Below are 21161 nucleotides of genomic sequence, written 5' to 3' on the forward strand. Positions count from 1 at the left end.
TCTTAGGGAGAGAGAGCGAGAGGGAGACAAACCCACGCCTACACAAGACATTTTGTCACCCAAGCCAACCCTTGAAAAGGCTGCTTTGCAGAGCCAAAACAAGAAGAATGGTGCGTTTTGCAGCCGCCGCCCACTGCAATGAATCTGAATAACTCCTCCTTTAGGGCGCAAGCAACTCCCCTCCCCCTTGCAGTCTTTCCAATTCACGATACAAAAAGACGGACAGGACAGGTTGCCTGACTTTCCGTCACTGCCACCCTTTGCCATCCTTACCCGTAGAAAGCCCTTTCATCATCCCCAAACCCTAATCTTTTCCCTTTCCTTCCCAGCCCCCAAACCCTGCCCTCTGTACCTTTCTCACCACCCGCTTCCCTTCTCCTGTCATCCCCCTACCACCCGGGAAAAAAAGAGATTGCCCCCTCCTTCCACTAGCCCACCCTCCCACCCAAAGAACAACTTCTTCTGCGCAGCTTGTTTTCTAGGCAGCAGCGCTATTGTGATGTCATCGGGGGGCATTGTGACAAGCCGCCAGTGTTCCGTCTCTTCATGTTGTGCACAGTTCAAACGGAAAATACATCAACAGGCAGACTACAGAAAAGCTTACTATCAAAGGTTAGAGGGGGGCTTTCTCAGAGGGCTTTTTACAGTTTTTCTATTCCCAATTAGCCGTTTAAGTGTACTTATTGAAAGTAGTAATTCTTTCATAGGCCGCCCTTTCTTAGTATTTGACGTTCCTTATATTGCGGTATGAGGCTTCGCAGTAGGTTGCAAACATTCATCACCCATGACTTTCCCCAATTGAGCTCAGAAGCTCAATGTCTATCATGACCTCTCTTTTAGAATGTCCAAGAGCAAGCAAACTATTCCTCCAGGAGAGGGCGCCAACAGACTACTAAAGAGATCATCATTACTCAAAGAAAACCCCAAAAACCAATGCATGATAGGAATAAACAGGTAACTTTCTTTGGAGTGGAAGCGGAGAGATCGCACCAGATGCCAATTCTAGATGTTATCACACCTGTGGTCACTGCAGCAGCAGGTGAATCCACTTTGTCCAAAAGGGATCTATTCCATTCAATTGCAAATGATCTAGATAAGACAGAGAACTGCAGCACGGGGACATAGCCGAGTTGGTCAGGTTGAGTGGTGATGAGTTTGCTATTTGGATGAATAAAGAAAGTCAAAAGTGTGAAAGATAAAAAACAAAAGGAGGAAGTGTGAAAAGTGAATGGGCCAAATTGAGGTGCATATGAAGACGTATGCTTTCTTCCAATTCATTAAATCGGGCTAATATGAATCAGGTGAATTGAGTTCTGCTTTTGGAAACTGGGTTAAGAAGGGGTGCACCGTTCCTGGAGGTACTGCAATACCAGGTCAATGCGTGGAGTGGACAGAGCAAGCTCTTTTTCCATCTCCCTGTTCTAAAAATCCATTTAATATATGGTCCCCAGATAGGGGACGTATCAGATATTAAACTGATAAGAACAGATACTACACTTGATCTTAGCCAAAAGGCCGAGAAGCGATAACCAGAATTGGTTTGGGCCTCGAGTGGCACCCTGGCCTATGCCGGACACATCTTAGGGAGAGAGAGCGAGAGGGAGACAAACCCACGCCTACACAAGACATTTTGTCACCCAAGCCAACCCTTGAAAAGGCTGCTTTGCAGAGCCAAAACAAGAAGAATGGTGCGTTTTGCAGCCGCCGCCCACTGCAATGAATCTGAATAACTCCTCCTTTAGGGCGCAAGCAACTCCCCTCCCCCTTGCAGTCTTTCCAATTCACGATACAAAAAGACGGACAGGACAGGTTGCCTGACTTTCCGTCACTGCCACCCTTTGCCATCCTTACCCGTAGAAAGCCCTTTCATCATCCCCAAACCCTAATCTTTTCCCTTTCCTTCCCAGCCCCCAAACCCTGCCCTCTGTACCTTTCTCACCACCCGCTTCCCTTCTCCTGTCATCCCCCCTACCACCCGGGAAAAAAAGAGATTGCCCCCTCCTTCCACTAGCCCACCCTCCCACCCAAAGAACAACTTCTTCTGCGCAGCTTGTTTTCTAGGCAGCAGCGCTATTGTGATGTCATCGGGGGGCATTGTGACAAGCCGCCAGTGTTCCGTCTCTTCATGTTGTGCACAGTTCAAACGGAAAATACATCAACAGGCAGACTACAGAAAAGCTTACTATCAAAGGTTAGAGGGGGGCTTTCTCAGAGGGCTTTTTACAGTTTTTCTATTCCCAATTAGCCGTTTAAGTGTACTTATTGAAAGTAGTAATTCTTTCATAGGCCGCCCTTTCTTAGTATTTGACGTTCCTTATATTGCGGTATGAGGCTTCGCAGTAGGTTGCAAACATTCATCACCCATGACTTTCCCCAATTGAGCTCAGAAGCTCAATGTCTATCATGACCTCTCTTTTAGAATGTCCAAGAGCAAGCAAACTATTCCTCCAGGAGAGGGCGCCAACAGACTACTAAAGAGATCATCATTACTCAAAGAAAACCCCAAAAACCAATGCATGATAGGAATAAACAGGTAACTTTCTTTGGAGTGGAAGCGGAGAGATCGCACCAGATGCCAATTCTAGATGTTATCACACCTGTGGTCACTGCAGCAGCAGGTGAATCCACTTTGTCCAAAAGGGATCTATTCCATTCAATTGCAAATGATCTAGATAAGACAGAGAACTGCAGCACGGGGACATAGCCGAGTTGGTCAGGTTGAGTGGTGATGAGTTTGCTATTTGGATGAATAAAGAAAGTCAAAAGTGTGAAAGATAAAAAACAAAAGGAGGAAGTGTGAAAAGTGAATGGGCCAAATTGAGGTGCATATGAAGACGTATGCTTTCTTCCAATTCATTAAATCGGGCTAATATGAATCAGGTGAATTGAGTTCTGCTTTTGGAAACTGGGTTAAGAAGGGGTGCACCGTTCCTGGAGGTACTGCAATACCAGGTCAATGCGTGGAGTGGACAGAGCAAGCTCTTTTTCCATCTCCCTGTTCTAAAAATCCATTTAATATATGGTCCCCAGATAGGGGACGTATCAGATATTAAACTGATAAGAACAGATACTACACTTGATCTTAGCCAAAAGGCCGAGAAGCGATAACCAGAATTGGTTTGGGCCTCGAGTGGCACCCTGGCCTATGCCGGACACATCTTAGGGAGAGAGAGCGAGAGGGAGACAAACCCACGCCTACACAAGACATTTTGTCACCCAAGCCAACCCTTGAAAAGGCTGCTTTGCAGAGCCAAAACAAGAAGAATGGTGCGTTTTGCAGCCGCCGCCCACTGCAATGAATCTGAATAACTCCTCCTTTAGGGCGCAAGCAACTCCCCTCCCCCTTGCAGTCTTTCCAATTCACGATACAAAAAGACGGACAGGACAGGTTGCCTGACTTTCCGTCACTGCCACCCTTTGCCATCCTTACCCGTAGAAAGCCCTTTCATCATCCCCAAACCCTAATCTTTTCCCTTTCCTTCCCAGCCCCCAAACCCTGCCCTCTGTACCTTTCTCACCACCCGCTTCCCTTCTCCTGTCATCCCCCTACCACCCGGGAAAAAAAGAGATTGCCCCCTCCTTCCACTAGCCCACCCTCCCACCCAAAGAACAACTTCTTCTGCGCAGCTTGTTTTCTAGGCAGCAGCGCTATTGTGATGTCATCGGGGGGCATTGTGACAAGCCGCCAGTGTTCCGTCTCTTCATGTTGTGCACAGTTCAAACGGAAAATACATCAACAGGCAGACTACAGAAAAGCTTACTATCAAAGGTTAGAGGGGGGCTTTCTCAGAGGGCTTTTTACAGTTTTTCTATTCCCAATTAGCCGTTTAAGTGTACTTATTGAAAGTAGTAATTCTTTCATAGGCCGCCCTTTCTTAGTATTTGACGTTCCTTATATTGCGGTATGAGGCTTCGCAGTAGGTTGCAAACATTCATCACCCATGACTTTCCCCAATTGAGCTCAGAAGCTCAATGTCTATCATGACCTCTCTTTTAGAATGTCCAAGAGCAAGCAAACTATTCCTCCAGGAGAGGGCGCCAACAGACTACTAAAGAGATCATCATTACTCAAAGAAAACCCCAAAAACCAATGCATGATAGGAATAAACAGGTAACTTTCTTTGGAGTGGAAGCGGAGAGATCGCACCAGATGCCAATTCTAGATGTTATCACACCTGTGGTCACTGCAGCAGCAGGTGAATCCACTTTGTCCAAAAGGGATCTATTCCATTCAATTGCAAATGATCTAGATAAGACAGAGAACTGCAGCACGGGGACATAGCCGAGTTGGTCAGGTTGAGTGGTGATGAGTTTGCTATTTGGATGAATAAAGAAAGTCAAAAGTGTGAAAGATAAAAAACAAAAGGAGGAAGTGTGAAAAGTGAATGGGCCAAATTGAGGTGCATATGAAGACGTATGCTTTCTTCCAATTCATTAAATCGGGCTAATATGAATCAGGTGAATTGAGTTCTGCTTTTGGAAACTGGGTTAAGAAGGGGTGCACCGTTCCTGGAGGTACTGCAATACCAGGTCAATGCGTGGAGTGGACAGAGCAAGCTCTTTTTCCATCTCCCCTGTTCTAAAAATCCATTTAATATATGGTCCCCAGATAGGGGACGTATCAGATATTAAACTGATAAGAACAGATACTACACTTGATCTTAGCCAAAAGGCCGAGAAGCGATAACCAGAATTGGTTTGGGCCTCGAGTGGCACCCTGGCCTATGCGGACACATCTTAGGGAGAGAGAGCGAGAGGGAGACAAACCCACGCCTACACAAGACATTTTGTCACCCAAGCCAACCCTTGAAAAGGCTGCTTTGCAGAGCCAAAACAAGAAGAATGGTGCGTTTTGCAGCCGCCGCCCACTGCAATGAATCTGAATAACTCCTCCTTTAGGGCGCAAGCAACTCCCCCTCCCCTTGCAGTCTTTCCAATTCACGATACAAAAAGACGGACAGGACAGGTTGCCTGACTTTCCGTCACTGCCACCCTTTGCCATCCTTACCCGTAGAAAGCCCTTTCATCATCCCCAAACCCTAATCTTTTCCCTTTCCTTCCCAGCCCCCAAACCCTGCCCTCTGTACCTTTCTCACCACCCGCTTCCCTTCTCCTGTCATCCCCCTACACCCGGGAAAAAAAGAGATTGCCCCCTCCTTCCACTAGCCCACCCTCCCACCCAAAGAACAACTTCTTCTGCGCAGCTTGTTTTCTAGGCAGCAGCGCTATTGTGATGTCATCGGGGGGCATTGTGACAAGCCGCCAGTGTTCCGTCTCTTCATGTTGTGCACAGTTCAAACGGAAAATACATCAACAGGCAGACTACAGAAAAGCTTACTATCAAAGGTTAGAGGGGGGGCTTTCTCAGAGGGCTTTTTACAGTTTTTCTATTCCCAATTAGCCGTTTAAGTGTACTTATTGAAAGTAGTAATTCTTTCATAGGCCGCCCTTTCTTAGTATTTGACGTTCCTTATATTGCGGTATGAGGCTTCGCAGTAGGTTGCAAACATTCATCACCCATGACTTTCCCCAATTGAGCTCAGAAGCTCAATGTCTATCATGACCTCTCTTTTAGAATGTCCAAGAGCAAGCAAACTATTCCTCCAGGAGAGGGCGCCAACAGACTACTAAAGAGATCATCATTACTCAAAGAAAACCCCAAAAACCAATGCATGATAGGAATAAACAGGTAACTTTCTTTGGAGTGGAAGCGGAGAGATCGCACCAGATGCCAATTCTAGATGTTATCACACCTGTGGTCACTGCAGCAGCAGGTGAATCCACTTTGTCCAAAAGGGATCTATTCCATTCAATTGCAAATGATCTAGATAAGACAGAGAACTGCAGCACGGGGACATAGCCGAGTTGGTCAGGTTGAGTGGTGATGAGTTTGCTATTTGGATGAATAAAGAAAGTCAAAAGTGTGAAAGATAAAAAACAAAAGGAGGAAGTGTGAAAAGTGAATGGGCCAAATTGAGGTGCATATGAAGACGTATGCTTTCTTCCAATTCATTAAATCGGGCTAATATGAATCAGGTGAATTGAGTTCTGCTTTTGGAAACTGGGTTAAGAAGGGGTGCACCGTTCCTGGAGGTACTGCAATACCAGGTCAATGCGTGGAGTGGACAGAGCAAGCTCTTTTTCCATCTCCCTGTTCTAAAAATCCATTTAATATATGGTCCCCAGATAGGGGACGTATCAGATATTAAACTGATAAGAACAGATACTACACTTGATCTTAGCCAAAAGGCCGAGAAGCGATAACCAGAATTGGTTTGGGCCTCGAGTGGCACCCTGGCCTATGCCGGACACATCTTAGGGAGAGAGAGCGAGAGGGAGACAAACCCACGCCTACACAAGACATTTTGTCACCCAAGCCAACCCTTGAAAAGGCTGCTTTGCAGAGCCAAAACAAGAAGAATGGTGCGTTTTGCAGCCGCCGCCCACTGCAATGAATCTGAATAACTCCTCCTTTAGGGCGCAAGCAACTCCCCTCCCCCTTGCAGTCTTTCCAATTCACGATACAAAAAGACGGACAGGACAGGTTGCCTGACTTTCCGTCACTGCCACCCTTTGCCATCCTTACCCGTAGAAAGCCCTTTCATCATCCCCAAACCCTAATCTTTTCCCTTTCCTTCCCAGCCCCCAAACCCTGCCCTCTGTACCTTTCTCACCACCCGCTTCCCTTCTCCTGTCATCCCCCTACCACCCGGGAAAAAAAGAGATTGCCCCCTCCTTCCACTAGCCCACCCTCCCACCCAAAGAACAACTTCTTCTGCGCAGCTTGTTTTCTAGGCAGCAGCGCTATTGTGATGTCATCGGGGGGCATTGTGACAAGCCGCCAGTGTTCCGTCTCTTCATGTTGTGCACAGTTCAAACGGAAAATACATCAACAGGCAGACTACAGAAAAGCTTACTATCAAAGGTTAGAGGGGGGCTTTCTCAGAGGGCTTTTTACAGTTTTTCTATTCCCAATTAGCCGTTTAAGTGTACTTATTGAAAGTAGTAATTCTTTCATAGGCCGCCCTTTCTTAGTATTTGACGTTCCTTATATTGCGGTATGAGGCTTCGCAGTAGGTTGCAAACATTCATCACCCATGACTTTCCCCAATTGAGCTCAGAAGCTCAATGTCTATCATGACCTCTCTTTTAGAATGTCCAAGAGCAAGCAAACTATTCCTCCAGGAGAGGGCGCCAACAGACTACTAAAGAGATCATCATTACTCAAAGAAAACCCCAAAAACCAATGCATGATAGGAATAAACAGGTAACTTTCTTTGGAGTGGAAGCGGAGAGATCGCACCAGATGCCAATTCTAGATGTTATCACACCTGTGGTCACTGCAGCAGCAGGTGAATCCACTTTGTCCAAAAGGGATCTATTCCATTCAATTGCAAATGATCTAGATAAGACAGAGAACTGCAGCACGGGGACATAGCCGAGTTGGTCAGGTTGAGTGGTGATGAGTTTGCTATTTGGATGAATAAAGAAAGTCAAAAGTGTGAAAGATAAAAAACAAAAGGAGGAAGTGTGAAAAGTGAATGGGCCAAATTGAGGTGCATATGAAGACGTATGCTTTCTTCCAATTCATTAAATCGGGCTAATATGAATCAGGTGAATTGAGTTCTGCTTTTGGAAACTGGGTTAAGAAGGGGTGCACCGTTCCTGGAGGTACTGCAATACCAGGTCAATGCGTGGAGTGGACAGAGCAAGCTCTTTTTCCATCTCCCTGTTCTAAAAATCCATTTAATATATGGTCCCCAGATAGGGGACGTATCAGATATTAAACTGATAAGAACAGATACTACACTTGATCTTAGCCAAAAGGCCGAGAAGCGATAACCAGAATTGGTTTGGGCCTCGAGTGGCACCCTGGCCTATGCCGGACACATCTTAGGGAGAGAGAGCGAGAGGGAGACAAACCCACGCCTACACAAGACATTTTGTCACCCAAGCCAACCCTTGAAAAGGCTGCTTTGCAGAGCCAAAACAAGAAGAATGGTGCGTTTTGCAGCCGCCGCCCACTGCAATGAATCTGAATAACTCCTCCTTTAGGGCGCAAGCAACTCCCCTCCCCCTTGCAGTCTTTCCAATTCACGATACAAAAAGACGGACAGGACAGGTTGCCTGACTTTCCGTCACTGCCACCCTTTGCCATCCTTACCCGTAGAAAGCCCTTTCATCATCCCCAAACCCTAATCATTTCCCTTTCCTTCCCAGCCCCCAAACCCTGCCCTCTGTACCTTTCTCACCACCCGCTTCCCTTCTCCTGTCATCCCCCTACCACCCGGGAAAAAAAGAGATTGCCCCCTCCTTCCACTAGCCCACCCTCCCACCCAAAGAACAACTTCTTCTGCGCAGCTTGTTTTCTAGGCAGCAGCGCTATTGTGATGTCATCGGGGGGCATTGTGACAAGCCGCCAGTGTTCCGTCTCTTCATGTTGTGCACAGTTCAAACGGAAAATACATCAACAGGCAGACTACAGAAAAGCTTACTATCAAAGGTTAGAGGGGGGCTTTCTCAGAGGGCTTTTTACAGTTTTTCTATTCCCAATTAGCCGTTTAAGTGTACTTATTGAAAGTAGTAATTCTTTCATAGGCCGCCCTTTCTTAGTATTTGACGTTCCTTATATTGCGGTATGAGGCTTCGCAGTAGGTTGCAAACATTCATCACCCATGACTTTCCCCAATTGAGCTCAGAAGCTCAATGTCTATCATGACCTCTCTTTTAGAATGTCCAAGAGCAAGCAAACTATTCCTCCAGGAGAGGGCGCCAACAGACTACTAAAGAGATCATCATTACTCAAAGAAAACCCCAAAAACCAATGCATGATAGGAATAAACAGGTAACTTTCTTTGGAGTGGAAGCGGAGAGATCGCACCAGATGCCAATTCTAGATGTTATCACACCTGTGGTCACTGCAGCAGCAGGTGAATCCACTTTGTCCAAAAGGGATCTATTCCATTCAATTGCAAATGATCTAGATAAGACAGAGAACTGCAGCACGGGGACATAGCCGAGTTGGTCAGGTTGAGTGGTGATGAGTTTGCTATTTGGATGAATAAAGAAAGTCAAAAGTGTGAAAGATAAAAAACAAAAGGAGGAAGTGTGAAAAGTGAATGGGCCAAATTGAGGTGCATATGAAGACGTATGCTTTCTTCCAATTCATTAAATCGGGCTAATATGAATCAGGTGAATTGAGTTCTGCTTTTGGAAACTGGGTTAAGAAGGGGTGCACCGTTCCTGGAGGTACTGCAATACCAGGTCAATGCGTGGAGTGGACAGAGCAAGCTCTTTTTCCATCTCCCTGTTCTAAAAATCCATTTAATATATGGTCCCCAGATAGGGGACGTATCAGATATTAAACTGATAAGAACAGATACTACACTTGATCTTAGCCAAAAGGCCGAGAAGCGATAACCAGAATTGGTTTGGGCCTCGAGTGGCACCCTGGCCTATGCCGGACACATCTTAGGGAGAGAGAGCGAGAGGGAGACAAACCCACGCCTACACAAGACATTTTGTCACCCAAGCCAACCCTTGAAAAGGCTGCTTTGCAGAGCCAAAACAAGAAGAATGGTGCGTTTTGCAGCCGCCGCCCACTGCAATGAATCTGAATAACTCCTCCTTTAGGGCGCAAGCAACTCCCCTCCCCTTGCAGTCTTTCCAATTCACGATACAAAAAGACGGACAGGACAGGTTGCCTGACTTTCCGTCACTGCCACCCTTTGCCATCCTTACCCGTAGAAAGCCCTTTCATCATCCCCAAACCCTAATCTTTTCCCTTTCCTTCCCAGCCCCCAAACCCTGCCCTCTGTACCTTTCTCACCACCCGCTTCCCTTCTCCTGTCATCCCCCTACCACCCGGGAAAAAAGAGATTGCCCCCTCCTTCCACTAGCCCACCCTCCCACCCAAAGAACAACTTCTTCTGCGCAGCTTGTTTTCTAGGCAGCAGCGCTATTGTGATGTCATCGGGGGGCATTGTGACAAGCCGCCAGTGTTCCGTCTCTTCATGTTGTGCACAGTTCAAACGGAAAATACATCAACAGGCAGACTACAGAAAAGCTTACTATCAAAGGTTAGAGGGGGCTTTCTCAGAGGGCTTTTTACAGTTTTTCTATTCCCAATTAGCCGTTTAAGTGTACTTATTGAAAGTAGTAATTCTTTCATAGGCCGCCCTTTCTTAGTATTGACGTTCCTTATATTGCGGTATGAGGCTTCGCAGTAGGTTGCAAACATTCATCACCCATGACTTTCCCCAATTGAGCTCAGAAGCTCAATGTCTATCATGACCTCTCTTTTAGAATGTCCAAGAGCAAGCAAACTATTCCTCCAGGAGAGGGCGCCAACAGACTACTAAAGAGATCATCATTACTCAAAGAAAACCCCAAAAACCAATGCATGATAGGAATAAACAGGTAACTTTCTTTGGAGTGGAAGCGGAGAGATCGCACCAGATGCCAATTCTAGATGTTATCACACCTGTGGTCACTGCAGCAGCAGGTGAATCCACTTTGTCCAAAAGGGATCTATTCCATTCAATTGCAAATGATCTAGATAAGACAGAGAACTGCAGCACGGGGACATAGCCGAGTTGGTCAGGTTGAGTGGTGATGAGTTTGCTATTTGGATGAATAAAGAAAGTCAAAAGTGTGAAAGATAAAAAACAAAAGGAGGAAGTGTGAAAAGTGAATGGGCCAAATTGAGGTGCATATGAAGACGTATGCTTTCTTCCAATTCATTAAATCGGGCTAATATGAATCAGGTGAATTGAGTTCTGCTTTTGGAAACTGGGTTAAGAAGGGGTGCACCGTTCCTGGAGGTACTGCAATACCAGGTCAATGCGTGGAGTGGACAGAGCAAGCTCTTTTTCCATCTCCCTGTTCTAAAAATCCATTTAATATATGGTCCCCAGATAGGGGACGTATCAGATATTAAACTGATAAGAACAGATACTACACTTGATCTTAGCCAAAAGGCCGAGAAGCGATAACCAGAATTGGTTTGGGCCTCGAGTGGCACCCTGGCCTATGCCGGACACATCTTAGGGAGAGAGAGCGAGAGGGAGACAAACCCACGCCTACACAAGACATTTTGTCACCCAAGCCAACCCTTGAAAAGGCTGCTTTGCAGAGCCAAAACAAGAAGAATGGTGCGTTTTGCAGCCGCCGCCCACTGCAATGAATCTGAATAACTCCTCCTTTAGGGCGCAAGCAACTCCCCTCCCCCTTGCAGTCTTTCCAATTCACGATACAAAAAGACGGACAGGACAGGTTGCCTGACTTTCCGTCACTGCCACCCTTTGCCATCCTTACCCGTAGAAAGCCCTTTCATCATCCCCAAACCCTAATCTTTTCCCTTTCCTTCCCAGCCCCAAACCCTGCCCTCTGTACCTTTCTCACCACCCGCTTCCCTTCTCCTGTCATCCCCCTACCACCCGGGAAAAAAAGAGATTGCCCCCTCCTTCCACTAGCCCACCCTCCCACCCAAAGAACAACTTCTTCTGCGCAGCTTGTTTTCTAGGCAGCAGCGCTATTGTGATGTCATCGGGGGGCATTGTGACAAGCCGCCAGTGTTCCGTCTCTTCATGTTGTGCACAGTTCAAACGGAAAATACATCAACAGGCAGACTACAGAAAAGCTTACTATCAAAGGTTAGAGGGGGGCTTTCTCAGAGGGCTTTTTACAGTTTTTCTATTCCCAATTAGCCGTTTAAGTGTACTTATTGAAAGTAGTAATTCTTTCATAGGCCGCCCTTTCTTAGTATTTGACGTTCCTTATATTGCGGTATGAGGCTTCGCAGTAGGTTGCAAACATTCATCACCCATGACTTTCCCCAATTGAGCTCAGAAGCTCAATGTCTATCATGACCTCTCTTTTAGAATGTCCAAGAGCAAGCAAACTATTCCTCCAGGAGAGGGCGCCAACAGACTACTAAAGAGATCATCATTACTCAAAGAAAACCCCAAAAACCAATGCATGATAGGAATAAACAGGTAACTTTCTTTGGAGTGGAAGCGGAGAGATCGCACCAGATGCCAATTCTAGATGTTATCACACCTGTGGTCACTGCAGCAGCAGGTGAATCCACTTTGTCCAAAAGGGATCTATTCCATTCAATTGCAAATGATCTAGATAAGACAGAGAACTGCAGCACGGGGACATAGCCGAGTTGGTCAGGTTGAGTGGTGATGAGTTTGCTATTTGGATGAATAAAGAAAGTCAAAAGTGTGAAAGATAAAAAACAAAAGGAGGAAGTGTGAAAAGTGAATGGGCCAAATTGAGGTGCATATGAAGACGTATGCTTTCTTCCAATTCATTAAATCGGGCTAATATGAATCAGGTGAATTGAGTTCTGCTTTTGGAAACTGGGTTAAGAAGGGGTGCACCGTTCCTGGAGGTACTGCAATACCAGGTCAATGCGTGGAGTGGACAGAGCAAGCTCTTTTTCCATCTCCCTGTTCTAAAAATCCATTTAATATATGGTCCCCAGATAGGGGACGTATCAGATATTAAACTGATAAGAACAGATACTACACTTGATCTTAGCCAAAAGGCCGAGAAGCGATAACCAGAATTGGTTTGGGCCTCGAGTGGCACCCTGGCCTATGCCGGACACATCTTAGGGAGAGAGAGCGAGAGGGAGACAAACCCACGCCTACACAAGACATTTTGTCACCCAAGCCAACCCTTGAAAAGGCTGCTTTGCAGAGCCAAAACAAGAAGAATGGTGCGTTTTGCAGCCGCCGCCCACTGCAATGAATCTGAATAACTCCTCCTTTAGGGCGCAAGCAACTCCCCTCCCCCTTGCAGTCTTTCCAATTCACGATACAAAAAGACGGACAGGACAGGTTGCCTGACTTTCCGTCACTGCCACCCTTTGCCATCCTTACCCGTAGAAAGCCCTTTCATCATCCCCAAACCCTAATCTTTTCCCTTTCCTTCCCAGCCCCCAAACCCTGCCCTCTGTACCTTTCTCACCACCCGCTTCCCTTCTCCTGTCATCCCCTACCACCCGGGAAAAAAAGAGATTGCCCCCTCCTTCCACTAGCCCACCCTCCCACCCAAAGAACAACTTCTTCTGCGCAGCTTGTTTTCTAGGCAGCAGCGCTATTGTGATGTCATCGGGGGGCATTGTGACAAGCCGCCAGTGTTCCGTCTCTTCATGTTGTGCACAGTTCAAACGGAAAATACATCAACAGGCAGACTACAGAAAAGCTTACTATCAAAGGTTAGAGGGGGGCTTTCTCAGAGGGCTTTTTACAGTTTTTCTATTCCCAATTAGCCGTTTAAGTGTACTTATTGAAAGTAGTAATTCTTTCATAGGCCGCCCTTTCTTAGTATTTGACGTTCCTTATATTGCGGTATGCAGGCTTCGCAGTAGGTTGCAAACATTCATCACCCATGACTTTCCCCAATTGAGCTCAGAAGCTCAATGTCTATCATGACCTCTCTTTTAGAATGTCCAAGAGCAAGCAAACTATTCCTCCAGGAGAGGGCGCCAACAGACTACTAAAGAGATCATCATTACTCAAAGAAAACCCCAAAAACCAATGCATGATAGGAATAAACAGGTAACTTTCTTTGGAGTGGAAGCGGAGAGATCGCACCAGATGCCAATTCTAGATGTTATCACACCTGTGGTCACTGCAGCAGCAGGTGAATCCACTTTGTCCAAAAGGGATCTATTCCATTCAATTGCAAATGATCTAGATAAGACAGAGAACTGCAGCACGGGGACATAGCCGAGTTGGTCAGGTTGAGTGGTGATGAGTTTGCTATTTGGATGAATAAAGAAAGTCAAAAGTGTGAAAGATAAAAAACAAAAGGAGGAAGTGTGAAAAGTGAATGGGCCAAATTGAGGTGCATATGAAGACGTATGCTTTCTTCCAATTCATTAAATCGGGCTAATATGAATCAGGTGAATTGAGTTCTGCTTTTGGAAACTGGGTTAAGAAGGGGTGCACCGTTCCTGGAGGTACTGCAATACCAGGTCAATGCGTGGAGTGGACAGAGCAAGCTCTTTTTCCATCTCCCTGTTCTAAAAATCCATTTAATATATGGTCCCCAGATAGGGGACGTATCAGATATTAAACTGATAAGAACAGATACTACACTTGATCTTAGCCAAAAGGCCGAGAAGCGATAACCAGAATTGGTTTGGGCCTCGAGTGGCACCCTGGCCTATGCCGGACACATCTTAGGGAGAGAGAGCGAGAGGGAGACAAACCCACGCCTACACAAGACATTTTGTCACCCAAGCCAACCCTTGAAAAGGCTGCTTTGCAGAGCCAAAACAAGAAGAATGGTGCGTTTTGCAGCCGCCGCCCACTGCAATGAATCTGAATAACTCCTCCTTTAGGGCGCAAGCAACTCCCCTCCCCCTTGCAGTCTTTCCAATTCACGATACAAAAAGACGGACAGGACAGGTTGCCTGACTTTCCGTCACTGCCACCCTTTGCCATCCTTACCCGTAGAAAGCCCTTTCATCATCCCCAAACCCTAATCTTTTCCCTTTCCTTCCCAGCCCCCAAACCCTGCCCTCTGTACCTTTCTCACCACCCGCTTCCCTTCTCCTGTCATCCCCCTACCACCCGGGAAAAAAAGAGATTGCCCCCCTCCTTCCACTAGCCCACCCTCCCACCCAAAGAACAACTTCTTCTGCGCAGCTTGTTTTCTAGGCAGCAGCGCTATTGTGATGTCATCGGGGGGCATTGTGACAAGCCGCCAGTGTTCCGTCTCTTCATGTTGTGCACAGTTCAAACGGAAAATACATCAACAGGCAGACTACAGAAAAGCTTACTATCAAAGGTTAGAGGGGGGCTTTCTCAGAGGGCTTTTTACAGTTTTTCTATTCCCAATTAGCCGTTTAAGTGTACTTATTGAAAGTAGTAATTCTTTCATAGGCCGCCCTTTCTTAGTATTTGACGTTCCTTATATTGCGGTATGAGGCTTCGCAGTAGGTTGCAAACATTCATCACCCATGACTTTCCCCAATTGAGCTCAGAAGCTCAATGTCTATCATGACCTCTCTTTTAGAATGTCCAAGAGCAAGCAAACTATTCCTCCAGGAGAGGGCGCCAACAGACTACTAAAGAGATCATCATTACTCAAAGAAAACCCCAAAAACCAATGCATGATAGGAATAAACAGGTAACTTTCTTTGGAGTGGAAGCGGAGAGATCGCACCAGATGCCAATTCTAGATGTTATCACACCTGTGGTCACTGCAGCAGCAGGTGAATCCACTTTGTCCAAAAGGGATCTATTCCATTCAATTGCAAATGATCTAGATAAGACAGAGAACTGCAGCACGGGGACATAGCCGAGTTGGTCAGGTTGAGTGGTGATGAGTTTGCTATTTGGATGAATAAAGAAAGTCAAAAGTGTGAAAGATAAAAAACAAAAGGAGGAAGTGTGAAAAGTGAATGGGCCAAATTGAGGTGCATATGAAGACGTATGCTTTCTTCCAATTCATTAAATCGGGCTAATATGAATCAGGTGAATTGAGTTCTGCTTTTGGAAACTGGGTTAAGAAGGGGTGCACCGTTCCTGGAGGTACTGCAATACCAGGTCAATGCGTGGAGTGGACAGAGCAAGCTCTTTTTCCATCTCCCTGTTCTAAAAATCCATTTAATATATGGTCCCCAGATAGGGGACGTATCAGATATTAAACTGATAAGAACAGATACTACACTTGATCTTAGCCAAAAGGCCGAGAAGCGATAACCAGAATTGGTTTGGGCCTCGAGTGGCACCCTGGCCTATGCCGGACACATCTTAGGGAGAGAGAGCGAGAGGGAGACAAACCCACGCCTACACAAGACATTTTGTCACCCAAGCCAACCCTTGAAAAGGCTGCTTTGCAGAGCCAAAACAAGAAGAATGGTGCGTTTTGCAGCCGCCGCCCACTGCAATGAATCTGAATAACTCCTCCTTTAGGGCGCAAGCAACTCCCCTCCCCCTTGCAGTCTTTCCAATTCACGATACAAAAAGACGGACAGGACAGGTTGCCTGACTTTCCGTCACTGCCACCCTTTGCCATCCTTACCCGTAGAAAGCCCTTTCATCATCCCCAAACCCTAATCTTTTCCCTTTCCTTCCCAGCCCCCAAACCCTGCCCTCTGTACCTTTCTCACCACCCGCTTCCCTTCTCCTGTCATCCCCCTACCACCCGGGAAAAAAAGAGATTGCCCCCTCCTTCCACTAGCCCACCCTCCCACCCAAAGAACAACTTCTTCTGCGCAGCTTGTTTTCTAGGCAGCAGCGCTATTGTGATGTCATCGGGGGGCATTGTGACAAGCCGCCAGTGTTCCGTCTCTTCATGTTGTGCACAGTTCAAACGGAAAATACATCAACAGGCAGACTACAGAAAAGCTTACTATCAAAGGTTAGAGGGGGGCTTTCTCAGAGGGCTTTTTACAGTTTTTCTATTCCCAATTAGCCGTTTAAGTGTACTTATTGAAAGTAGTAATTCTTTCATAGGCCGCCCTTTCTTAGTATTTGACGTTCCTTATATTGCGGTATGAGGCTTCGCAGTAGGTTGCAAACATTCATCACCCATGACTTTCCCCAATTGAGCTCAGAAGCTCAATGTCTATCATGACCTCTCTTTTAGAATGTCCAAGAGCAAGCAAACTATTCCTCCAGGAGAGGGCGCCAACAGACTACTAAAGAGATCATCATTACTCAAAGAAAACCCCAAAAACCAATGCATGATAGGAATAAACAGGTAACTTTCTTTGGAGTGGAAGCGGAGAGATCGCACCAGATGCCAATTCTAGATGTTATCACACCTGTGGTCACTGCAGCAGCAGGTGAATCCACTTTGTCCAAAAGGGATCTATTCCATTCAATTGCAAATGATCTAGATAAGACAGAGAACTGCAGCACGGGGACATAGCCGAGTTGGTCAGGTTGAGTGGTGATGAGTTTGCTATTTGGATGAATAAAGAAAGTCAAAAGTGTGAAAGATAAAAAACAAAAGGAGGAAGTGTGAAAAGTGAATGGGCCAAATTGAGGTGCATATGAAGACGTATGCTTTCTTCCAATTCATTAAATCGGGCTAATATGAATCAGGTGAATTGAGTTCTGCTTTTGGAAACTGGGTTAAGAAGGGGTGCACCGTTCCTGGAGGTACTGCAATACCAGGTCAATGCGTGGAGTGGACAGAGCAAGCTCTTTTTCCATCTCCCTGTTCTAAAAATCCATTTAATATATGGTCCCCAGATAGGGGACGTATCAGATATTAAACTGATAAGAACAGATACTACACTTGATCTTAGCCAAAAGGCCGAGAAGCGATAACCAGAATTGGTTTGGGCCTCGAGTGGCACCCTGGCCTATGCCGGACACATCTTAGGGAGAGAGAGCGAGAGGGAGACAAACCCACGCCTACACAAGACATTTTGTCACCCAAGCCAACCCTTGAAAAGGCTGCTTTGCAGAGCCAAAACAAGAAGAATGGTGCGTTTTGCAGCCGCCGCCCACTGCAATGAATCTGAATAACTCCTCCTTTAGGGCGCAAGCAACTCCCCTCCCCCTTGCAGTCTTTCCAATTCACGATACAAAAAGACGGACAGGACAGGTTGCCTGACTTTCCGTCACTGCCACCCTTTGCCATCCTTACCCGTAGAAAGCCCTTTCATCATCCCCAAACCCTAATCTTTTCCCTTTCCTTCCCAGCCCCCAAACCCTGCCCTCTGTACCTTTCTCACCACCCGCTTCCCTTCTCCTGTCATCCCCCTACCACCCGGGAAAAAAAAGAGATTGCCCCCTCCTTCCACTAGCCCACCCTCCCACCCAAAGAACAACTTCTTCTGCGCAGCTTGTTTTCTAGGCAGCAGCGCTATTGTGATGTCATCGGGGGGCATTGTGACAAGCCGCCAGTGTTCCGTCTCTTCATGTTGTGCACAGTTCAAACGGAAAATACATCAACAGGCAGACTACAGAAAAGCTTACTATCAAAGGTTAGAGGGGGCTTTCTCAGAGGGCTTTTTACAGTTTTTCTATTCCCAATTAGCCGTTTAAGTGTACTTATTGAAAGTAGTAATTCTTTCATAGGCCGCCCTTTCTTAGTATTTGACGTTCCTTATATTGCGGTATGAGGCTTCGCAGTAGGTTGCAAACATTCATCACCCATGACTTTCCCCAATTGAGCTCAGAAGCTCAATGTCTATCATGACCTCTCTTTTAGAATGTCCAAGAGCAAGCAAACTATTCCTCCAGGAGAGGGCGCCAACAGACTACTAAAGAGATCATCATTACTCAAAGAAAACCCCAAAAACCAATGCATGATAGGAATAAACAGGTAACTTTCTTTGGAGTGGAAGCGGAGAGATCGCACCAGATGCCAATTCTAGATGTTATCACACCTGTGGTCACTGCAGCAGCAGGTGAATCCACTTTGTCCAAAAGGGATCTATTCCATTCAATTGCAAATGATCTAGATAAGACAGAGAACTGCAGCACGGGGACATAGCCGAGTTGGTCAGGTTGAGTGGTGATGAGTTTGCTATTTGGATGAATAAAGAAAGTCAAAAGTGTGAAAGATAAAAAACAAAAGGAGGAAGTGTGAAAAGTGAATGGGCCAAATTGAGGTGCATATGAAGACGTATGCTTTCTTCCAATTCATTAAATCGGGCTAATATGAATCAGGTGAATTGAGTTCTGCTTTTGGAAACTGGGTTAAGAAGGGGTGCACCGTTCCTGGAGGTACTGCAATACCAGGTCAATGCGTGGAGTGGACAGAGCAAGCTCTTTTTCCATCTCCCTGTTCTAAAAATCCATTTAATATATGGTCCCCAGATAGGGGACGTATCAGATATTAAACTGATAAGAACAGATACTACACTTGATCTTAGCCAAAAGGCCGAGAAGCGATAACCAGAATTGGTTTGGGCCTCGAGTGGCACCCTGGCCTATGCCGGACACATCTTAGGGAGAGAGAGCGAGAGGGAGACAAACCCACGCCTACACAAGACATTTTGTCACCCAAGCCAACCCTTGAAAAGGCTGCTTTGCAGAGCCAAAACAAGAAGAATGGTGCGTTTTGCAGCCGCCGCCCACTGCAATGAATCTGAATAACTCCTCCTTTAGGGCGCAAGCAACTCCCCTCCCCCTTGCAGTCTTTCCAATTCACGATACAAAAAGACGGACAGGACAGGTTGCCTGACTTTCCGTCACTGCCACCCTTTGCCATCCTTACCCGTAGAAAGCCCTTTCATCATCCCCAAACCCTAATCTTTTCCCTTTCCTTCCCAGCCCCCAAACCCTGCCCTCTGTACCTTTCTCACCACCCCGCTTCCCTTCTCCTGTCATCCCCCTACCACCCGGGAAAAAAAGAGATTGCCCCCTCCTTCCACTAGCCCACCCTCCCACCCAAAGAACAACTTCTTCTGCGCAGCTTGTTTTCTAGGCAGCAGCGCTATTGTGATGTCATCGGGGGCATTGTGACAAGCCGCCAGTGTTCCGTCTCTTCATGTTGTGCACAGTTCAAACGGAAAATACATCAACAGGCAGACTACAGAAAAGCTTACTATCAAAGGTTAGAGGGGGCTTTCTCAGAGGGCTTTTTACAGTTTTTCTATTCCAATTAGCCGTTTAAGTGTACTTATTGAAAGTAGTAATTCTTTCATAGGCCGCCCTTTCTTAGTATTTGACGTTCCTTATATTGCGGTATGAGGCTTCGCAGTAGGTTGCAAACATTCATCACCCATGACTTTCCCCAATTGAGCTCAGAAGCTCAATGTCTATCATGACCTCTCTTTTAGAATGTCCAAGAGCAAGCAAACTATTCCTCCAGGAGAGGGCGCCAACAGACTACTAAAGAGATCATCATTACTCAAAGAAAACCCCAAAAACCAATGCATGATAGGAATAAACAGGTAACTTTCTTTGGAGTGGAAGCGGAGAGATCGCACCAGATGCCAATTCTAGATGTTATCACACCTGTGGTCACTGCAGCAGCAGGTGAATCCACTTTGTCCAAAAGGGATCTATTCCATTCAATTGCAAATGATCTAGATAAGACAGAGAACTGCAGCACGGGGACATAGCCGAGTTGGTCAGGTTGAGTGGTGATGAGTTTGCTATTTGGATGAATAAAGAAAGTCAAAAGTGTGAAAGATAAAAAACAAAAGGAGGAAGTGTGAAAAGTGAATGGGCCAAATTGAGGTGCATATGAAGACGTATGCTTTCTTCCAATTCATTAAATCGGGCTAATATGAATCAGGTGAATTGAGTTCTGCTTTTGGAAACTGGTTAAGAAGGGGTGCACCGTTCCTGGAGGTACTGCAATACCAGGTCAATGCGTGGAGTGGACAGAGCAAGCTCTTTTTCCATCTCCCTGTTCTAAAAATCCATTTAATATATGGTCCCCAGATAGGGGACGTATCAGATATTAAACTGATAAGAACAGATACTACACTTGATCTTAGCCAAAAGGCCGAGAAGCGATAACCAGAATTGGTTTGGGCCTCGAGTGGCACCCTGGCCTATGCCGGACACATCTTAGGGAGAGAGAGCGAGAGGGAGACAAACCCACGCCTACACAAGACATTTTGTCACCCAAGCCAACCCTTGAAAAGGCTGCTTTGCAGAGCCAAAACAAGAAGAATGGTGCGTTTTGCAGCCGCCGCCCACTGCAATGAATCTGAATAACTCCTCCTTTAGGGCGCAAGCAACTCCCCTCCCCCTTGCAGTCTTTCCAATTCACGATACAAAAAGACGGACAGGACAGGTTGCCTGACTTTCCGTCACTGCCACCCTTTGCCATCCTTACCCGTAGAAAGCCCTTTCATCATCCCCAAACCCTAATCTTTTCCCTTTCCTTCCCAGCCCCCAAACCCTGCCCTCTGTACCTTTCTCACCACCCGCTTCCCTTCTCCTGTCATCCCCCTACCACCCGGGAAAAAAAGAGATTGCCCCCTCCTTCCACTAGCCCACCCTCCCACCCAAAGAACAACTTCTTCTGCGCAGCTTGTTTTCTAGGCAGCAGCGCTATTGTGATGTCATCGGGGGGCATTGTGACAAGCCGCCAGTGTTCCGTCTCTTCATGTTGTGCACAGTTCAAACGGAAAATACATCAACAGGCAGACTACAGAAAAGCTTACTATCAAAGGTTAGAGGGGGGCTTTCTCAGAGGGCTTTTTACAGTTTTTC

The 21161-nt window shown here is 46.4% G+C and overlaps 13 non-coding genes across 13 annotated transcripts; all 13 read right to left on the bottom strand.

Annotated features, from left to right (window-relative positions):
- Nucleotides 1–1336: 1336 nt before the first annotated feature.
- Nucleotides 1337–1527, bottom strand: LOC142277077 (U2 spliceosomal RNA). Its single transcript, XR_012740428.1, has one exon. It is a non-coding gene; the product is annotated as a U2 spliceosomal RNA (small nuclear RNA).
- A 1388-nt stretch (nt 1528–2915) lies between these two features.
- LOC142277078 (U2 spliceosomal RNA) lies at nt 2916–3106 on the bottom strand. The gene has a single exon (XR_012740429.1). It is a non-coding gene; the product is annotated as a U2 spliceosomal RNA (small nuclear RNA).
- Nucleotides 3107–4493: 1387 nt separating this feature from the next.
- LOC142277092 (U2 spliceosomal RNA) lies at nt 4494–4685 on the bottom strand. Its single transcript, XR_012740441.1, has one exon. It is a non-coding gene; the product is annotated as a U2 spliceosomal RNA (small nuclear RNA).
- Nucleotides 4686–6071: 1386 nt separating this feature from the next.
- LOC142277079 (U2 spliceosomal RNA) lies at nt 6072–6262 on the bottom strand. Its single transcript, XR_012740430.1, has one exon. It is a non-coding gene; the product is annotated as a U2 spliceosomal RNA (small nuclear RNA).
- A 1387-nt stretch (nt 6263–7649) lies between these two features.
- LOC142277080 (U2 spliceosomal RNA) lies at nt 7650–7840 on the bottom strand. The gene has a single exon (XR_012740431.1). It is a non-coding gene; the product is annotated as a U2 spliceosomal RNA (small nuclear RNA).
- A 1387-nt stretch (nt 7841–9227) lies between these two features.
- On the bottom strand, nt 9228–9418 carry LOC142277081 (U2 spliceosomal RNA). The gene has a single exon (XR_012740432.1). It is a non-coding gene; the product is annotated as a U2 spliceosomal RNA (small nuclear RNA).
- A 1383-nt stretch (nt 9419–10801) lies between these two features.
- LOC142277082 (U2 spliceosomal RNA) lies at nt 10802–10992 on the bottom strand. Its single transcript, XR_012740433.1, has one exon. It is a non-coding gene; the product is annotated as a U2 spliceosomal RNA (small nuclear RNA).
- A 1386-nt stretch (nt 10993–12378) lies between these two features.
- LOC142277083 (U2 spliceosomal RNA) lies at nt 12379–12569 on the bottom strand. The gene has a single exon (XR_012740434.1). It is a non-coding gene; the product is annotated as a U2 spliceosomal RNA (small nuclear RNA).
- Nucleotides 12570–13956: 1387 nt separating this feature from the next.
- On the bottom strand, nt 13957–14147 carry LOC142277084 (U2 spliceosomal RNA). Its single transcript, XR_012740435.1, has one exon. It is a non-coding gene; the product is annotated as a U2 spliceosomal RNA (small nuclear RNA).
- A 1388-nt stretch (nt 14148–15535) lies between these two features.
- LOC142277086 (U2 spliceosomal RNA) lies at nt 15536–15726 on the bottom strand. Its single transcript, XR_012740436.1, has one exon. It is a non-coding gene; the product is annotated as a U2 spliceosomal RNA (small nuclear RNA).
- A 1387-nt stretch (nt 15727–17113) lies between these two features.
- LOC142277087 (U2 spliceosomal RNA) lies at nt 17114–17304 on the bottom strand. Its single transcript, XR_012740437.1, has one exon. It is a non-coding gene; the product is annotated as a U2 spliceosomal RNA (small nuclear RNA).
- A 1387-nt stretch (nt 17305–18691) lies between these two features.
- On the bottom strand, nt 18692–18882 carry LOC142277089 (U2 spliceosomal RNA). The gene has a single exon (XR_012740439.1). It is a non-coding gene; the product is annotated as a U2 spliceosomal RNA (small nuclear RNA).
- A 1384-nt stretch (nt 18883–20266) lies between these two features.
- Nucleotides 20267–20457, bottom strand: LOC142277090 (U2 spliceosomal RNA). Its single transcript, XR_012740440.1, has one exon. It is a non-coding gene; the product is annotated as a U2 spliceosomal RNA (small nuclear RNA).
- Between the last annotated feature and the right edge of the window lie 704 nt (nt 20458–21161).

The sequence above is a fragment of the Anomaloglossus baeobatrachus genome, unplaced genomic scaffold (genome assembly GCF_048569485.1).
Source record: "Anomaloglossus baeobatrachus isolate aAnoBae1 unplaced genomic scaffold, aAnoBae1.hap1 Scaffold_4060, whole genome shotgun sequence".
NCBI classification, from domain to species: Eukaryota; Metazoa; Chordata; class Amphibia; order Anura; family Aromobatidae; genus Anomaloglossus; species Anomaloglossus baeobatrachus.